Consider the following 6941-nt stretch of genomic DNA (forward strand, 5'->3'; position numbering starts at 1 on the left):
TTACAATTGTAGGTGTTAAGTACTTGAAATGGGTTTTCACTATTTCCTCATCTGCTCTTTGTTGATATACTCATCCTTGTCGATCACACATTTTTTTATTATTTTACCTTTATTTAACTAGGCAAGTCAGTTAAAAACAAATTCTTATTTTCAATGACGGCCTAGGAACAGTGGGTTAACTGCCTGTTCAGGGGCAGAACCTTGTCAGCTCGGGGGTTTGAACGCTCTAACCACTAGGCTACCCTGTACATTGATTGTACATTGGACACAGAACTGCAAGTTCAGTATCTGGTAGCCAACTGTGGATTATGAAAAAATGTAGATTAATCTTTAAGGCTTCTTTCTGTCAGTGATGTTGCATGTCTATTCCTTGTCATTCGTTGTTTTTCCTTCTCTTCCTCTGACTCAATCTGTAAGCTTGGCTTTGAATAAATATAGCTTCCCTTTAATGCAAGCTTATACAGTAACACCCGTGATAACCAACCCAGACACATATACATATACATAATGCACAATATCAGTACTATACCACAATATTGGTATTATTATTTTTACAATAACATGAACAAAAGTATGCTTTTTGGGGACTGACTCTGTATTTGGATTGCTACCATAATGAAGTGTCAGTCAGAGACAAGCTTAATCCATGAGAGAAATCATAATCTACAGCTGTATATTATAATGCAGCATAAGGGGATACTGGCTCTAATATTTACGCAGTGAAGGCAGGCAGGCAGGCAGGCAGGCAGGCAGGCAATTATAAATGGAAAGGATTAACAGATATGGTTTATAATCGTGGATCCCACACAACTCTATCTGTTTACCCCGGGATTCATCCAAGCCTAACCTTTAAGAATCCATTCTGAAGAATGAAGAATCCATTCAAGAATCCATTTAAGACTCCATTCAATTTCCTAAATTGGAATCGGCCCCTACAGCAAAGAGGCTGTGGTAATACTGACATCCCTTCCTTCTCAAACGTTTTACTGCACACTTTACCTGCATGACCTAAATCAGTTGGGAACATTGGCAATTGGACCTACACTCAGAAATGAAGGTGCTATCTAGAACCTAAAAGTGTTGTTTGGCTGTCCCAATAGGAGAACCCTTTGAAATACCTTTGTTGGTTCCTGGTAGAACCCTTTTGGTTCCAAGAATAACCGTTTTGGGTCCCACTTAGAACCCTTTCCACAGAGGGTTCTACATGGAACCCCAAATTGTTCTACCTAGAACAAAAAAAGTGTGGAAAGAAAATCTTCCAACACATTGTACCAAACTCAAAAATCAAGTAAAATAACAGGAACATAACATCACTTAATGCGCCCAACTGAATAAAAAAAGGCCTGAGGCTGAGCCATGCTACTGGCTTCCACTCACAGACACAGCACCCGCACGGATAATGCTACCCAGCAACAACAACCACACAGCTTACACAACCTATGGTAGCCTAATGCCATCACTATCACCATGTAGGAGAGCAGACTTTTTGTAAAACACATAGGGTCGATAGAAAGATAGCAGTCACACACAGCATGAAGTTGAAAGATAAGCACTCAGACATAATAAGCCAGTAGGTCCCAATCACATAAGAAAACAAAAACACAACCATTAGACTAAGCATTTCCCAATTGAAATGTGAAATTATTCCTTCCATTTGCAAACATATTTTTCACATTCAGCACATAAAGTAGCCTAACCGGTGATCTAAAGTTTAAGTGGAACAATGTTCAACACACAATCTATTTTCAGAGATAGCTACCAACAGCAATCAAGCTGCAATAAAAAAACATGGTTCCACTCACCAGATGATAATCATTTGAAACTTAATTTGTTTAAAGTTAATCTTGAAAAGGGCGAATCTAACAAATTAGCGACATCTTTATCGATAACAGCTGCTGCTGCACACTTTTTACTAGCTTACAATAAAAGCTGGCTAGCTAGACTGTCGGAAAACTACTGCTCGCTATTTTGGCCTTTGAGAAGGCCCTTGTAAATTGAATGGCACATGCCTTTTATAAAGCTCAGGGGTGTCGAACAAATTCTCACGGGGGCTGCATTCGGTCTTCAACAATGCCCTGAGGGCCACATTGACAATTTGTTATTTCCTCACTGTCAAAATGGGATGAAAAAAATTCCATCTAGACTGTCTAGCTTTCATTTCGGGGATAATTAGCAAACTGGACACAGTAAAGAAACTGTATGAATGAATGTAAAAACATATATATTTATTTTCAATGTTAACCCTTTCCAACACTATTCGAAGAGATTCAATCAGAATATAATTTAAAAATAAAATTAGAATACAATTGAAATAGTATTGAAAAGATGAAATATAAATTCAAACAACGTTTATAATTAAAAACAATTATTTTACAAGTCCTTAGGCCTTCTCTGAAGACGTAGAAGGCCCTCACGGTTCCCCCCTGGCCTAAATTTTAAAAAATGGTTTCAGACAGCTTGGTTAAAGTGATAATGAAAAGATCATTCTAAATGTTAAATTCCGTAAGTGTTTGACATTCACAGGAGACGGTAAAGCAAACACCAGACAGGAGGAAACGATGAGGGGAGGATTAGGGACAAAGTGCAACTTCACTCCCCTAATTCTTTGCCTTACAGACAAGTGGAAAAGCTATTCAAATGAAAGTAGACATTATTCGAGCACACTTTGATCAGTCATGCACTGCGTTGTGTCAGTTTACTGGCTCTGATGCACACATACGCATGGTCACAAATGCACACGCAACCACATTTCATTCCCACAGAGGTGTCGGGTCATCTGAGGATTATTCAGATGACCCTACACATCCGCATGCAAAGACGAGTCAGGAGAAGGAGTGTGCATGTTGCACCTTGGCCTCCAACGGACAGACAGAAAACCAGAGAGAGTGACAAATAAAATAGTATTTGTTCACATGCTTCGTAAACAAAAGGTGAAGACTAACAGTGTGCATGCAAGTGTGTGTGTGCGGGTGTGCAAGACTGTGTGTGAGTGCGCCTGTGTGTCTCAGACTGAGAAAATAACACCATCAGTGAGAAGAGTTGTAGCCTAGGGACGTCACAGTGGGATGGAGGAAGATTGACTCTAAGTGTGACCACTATTTTCATAGTAATTACATCGGCTGGTACAGTGGAACTGAACATGTGGGTACACTGACATTGTATTTATGACTGTTTTGATCGATTTTGTAGTTCATTAAATCAGTAATCCAAATCAATAATTCTGGGATGAGGAGAGGGGGTTTGAGTGTGTTCATGGATCTACTGCAAATGTGTGTATTTACACATACCTGTAATGAATATAAAATCAAATTCATTTATAAAGCCCTTCTTACATCAGCTGATGTCACAAAGTGCTGTGTAGAAACCCAGCCTAAAACCCCCAAACAGCAAGCAATGCAGGTGTAGAAGCACAGTGGCTAGGAAAAACTCCATAGGAAGGCCAAAATCTAGGAAGAAACCTAGAGAGGAGCCATGATATGAGGGGAGGCCAGTCCTCTTCTGGCTGTGCCAGGTGGAAATTACAACAGAACATGGCCAAGATGTTCAAATGTTCATAGATGACCAGCAGGGTCAAATAATAATAATAATCAAAGTGGTTGTCGAGGGTGCAACAGGTCAGCTCCTCAGGAGTAAATGTCAGTTGGTTTTTCATAGCCGATCATTCAGAGTATATCTACCGCTCCTGCTGTCTCTAGAGAGTTGAAAACAGCAGGTCTGGGACAGGTAGCACGTCCGGTGAACAGGTCAGGGTTTCATAGCCGCAAGAAGAACAGTTGAAACTTGAGCAGCAGCACGGCCAGGTGGACTAGGGACAGCAACGAGTCATCAGGCCAGGTAGTCCTGAGGCATGGTTCTAGGGCTCAGGTCCTCCAAGAGAAAGAAAGAAAGAAAAAGAAAGCATACTTATATTCACACAGGACACCGGATAAGACAGGATAAATACTACAGATATAACAGACTGACCCTAGCCCCCCGACACAAACTACTGCAGCATAAATACTGGAGGCTGAGACAGGAGGGGTCAGGAGACACTGTGTCCCCGTCCGACGATACCCCCGGACAGGGCCAAACAGGCAGGTTATAACCCCAACCACTTTTCCAAAGCACAGCCCCCACTTACCATCCTGAGACAAGGCCGAGTATAGCCCAAGAAGATCTCCCCCACAGCACAACCCAAGTGGGGGGGGGAACACATCAGTAACTCAACCCACTCAAGTGACACACCCCTACTAGGGATGGCATGGAAGAGCACCAGTAAGCTAGTGACTCAGCCCTGTAATATGGTTAGGGGCAGAGAATCCCAGTGGAGAGAGGGGAACTGGCCAGGCAGAGACAGTTAGGGTTGTTCATTGCTCCAGTGCCTTTCCGTTCACCTTCGCACTCCTGAGCCAGACTACACTCAATCATAGGAACTACTGAAGAGATGAGTCTTCATTAAAGACTTAATGGTTGAGACAGAGTCTGCGTCTCACATGGATAGGCAGACCATTCCAAAAAAATGAAGCTCTGTAGGAGAAAGCCCTGCCTCCAGCTGTTTGCTTAGAAATTCCAGGGACAGTAAGGAGGCCTGTGTCTTGTGACCATAGCTTATGCATGTACAGCAGGACCAAATCAGAAAGATGGGTAGGCGCAAGCCCATGCAATGCTTTGTAGGTTAGCAGTAAAATCTTGAAATCAGCCCTTGCCTTAACAGGAAGTCAGTGTAGAGAGGCTAGCTCTGGAGTAATATGATAAAAAAATGTGGTTCTAGTCAAGATTCTAGCAGCCGTGTTTAGCACCAATTGAAGTTTATTTAGTGCTTTATCCGGGTAGTCGGAAAGTAGAGCATTGCAGTAGTCTAACCTAGAAGTGACAAAAGCATAGATTAATTTTTCTGCATCTCCCTAAATACTCAGGTAGAAAAAATATATAGATTGACGCACAGAGCGCAGCAGTTGTTAATTAAGCCTTCACAGAAGGCAATGGCCAAACACAGGTAGGCAGTCAAAAACAAACAATACCTCAACCATACAAACAGAAAGAACTGAACTAAATAGGGAGCAGGTGAGAAATGAACACAGGTGAAAATGAACAAAAATGAAAGACAGGGCTACGTCCAAGAACAAAGAAAAACACAAGGCTGACTAAGAAAAGCAGAACCGTACAGTTCCCCCCCACTGTACCAGTTCCCCCCCACTGTACCAGTTCCATAACGCAAGAGGGAGGAAGAATGGGTGTAGGGTCGGAGTTACTGGTCGGAAGGTCAAACTGGCAGGAGAGAGCATCAGCTTTTACGTTTTTCTTTTCAAGGATGTTAGTAACATGAAAATGGAAGTGTGTGAAGAGACCAGCGGGCTTCTCTGGAGTTTAATCTGTTGGCCCATCTGATATATTCCAGATTACAATGATCTGTTAGGACGAGAAAGGGATGTTGTGCGTCCTCCAACCAGTGGCGCCACTCCTCGAGGGCCAGCTTGATGGTGAGAAGTGCAGTTCCCCACATCGTTATTCCTCTCAGCTGGGAATAACTTCCTGGAGAAGAAGGCACAGGGATGTGATTTGGGAGGTGTTCCCACCCGCTGAGAGAGTATGGCTCCTACTCCAGAGGCTTCCACCTCAAGGGTGAAAGGAAGGTTCGGATCAGGTAGGCGAAGTACAGGAGCGGAGGTGAAGAGGTGTTTCAAGTTGTTGAACGCAGTCAGGGCGGTTTCAGTCCATTGAAGGGTCAGGGTCTTTTGGCTGGTAAGGGCAGTTAGGGGAGCGGCAGTAGAACTGAAGTTCTGAATGAACCGGCGATAGTAGTTGGAGAACCCAATGAAAAGTTGGAGTTCCTTAACGATGGTGGGTTTGGGCCCGTTATTGATGGGGGTGACTTTGTTCTCATCCATTCGGACCCCTCCAGGTGTCCGTAAGACGCTTACTGAGGTTACACAGTCTTCACATAAAGGTTATGGTCAAGGTGCCCTTAAAGAACCTTTTGCACATGCTGTATGTGTTCCTTCAGGGAGTGGGAGTAAATCAAGATGTCAACAATGTAGAAGATGAGAAAACCTCATTCATAAAGGATTGGAAGATGGCGGGGGCGTTCGTAAGGCATGAACAGGTATTCATAGTGCCCTCGAGCGGTGATAAAGGCCATCTTCCATTCATCACCTTCAAGTATACAGACAAGGTTATATGCACTTTGCAGGTCGAGTTTAGTATAGATGTTGGCGCGGCCCACTTGTTCAAGGGTCGCTGAGATCAGAGGAAGAGGCAAATGGTTCTTGACTATGTCATTCAGGGAACGACAATTAATACATGGACAAAGACCACCATACTTTTTTTTCCCAAGAAGAAGCTGGACGCAGCCGGTGAAGAAGGACGAATGAAACCGTTTGAGTGATTCAATGTAGTTCTCCATTGCCTAATTTTCCGGGATAGATAGGTGTAAACACGGCCCTTCGGTGGGGACACTCCAGGGAGTAAGTCAATAGCACAGTAAACTGGGCGATGTGGTGGCATAGTGGAGGCCTCGATTTTGCTGAAGACATTGCTGTACTGGGCGTATTCAGATGGTATGGTGGGTGGCACTGCCGAGGCAGAGTCCTCAATGGTGATGGCTCTGCAGGGTAGGCTGGGACAACTGGAGAAGCAAGTAGAAGACCAGGACAGTAGTTTACCTTGTTGTCACGAGATGGCAGGGTTGTGATGACAAAGCCAGGGCTGTCTGAGAACGAGTGTCTGTATTTGGGATGAGAGTTCCATGAGTTGAATGGTTTCGGCGTGGAAAACTCCAATCTGGAAGGTGACGCTCTGTATCAGAGAAGGACGACCGGAGGGAGAGTGATTGAATACCTCCTTGAAGAGGGTGCGGAAATGGGTCTTGGAGCCGAGTTCTGTGCTGTTGGCAGTCCATATGGCGGTGGGAATCCAGGGCTTTGCCTGTGAGTAGAGACACAAAATCCACCCTGCTCTTGTCG

This window comes from Oncorhynchus clarkii, chromosome 28 (assembly GCF_045791955.1).
Source record: "Oncorhynchus clarkii lewisi isolate Uvic-CL-2024 chromosome 28, UVic_Ocla_1.0, whole genome shotgun sequence".
Taxonomy (NCBI): Eukaryota; Metazoa; Chordata; class Actinopteri; order Salmoniformes; family Salmonidae; genus Oncorhynchus; species Oncorhynchus clarkii.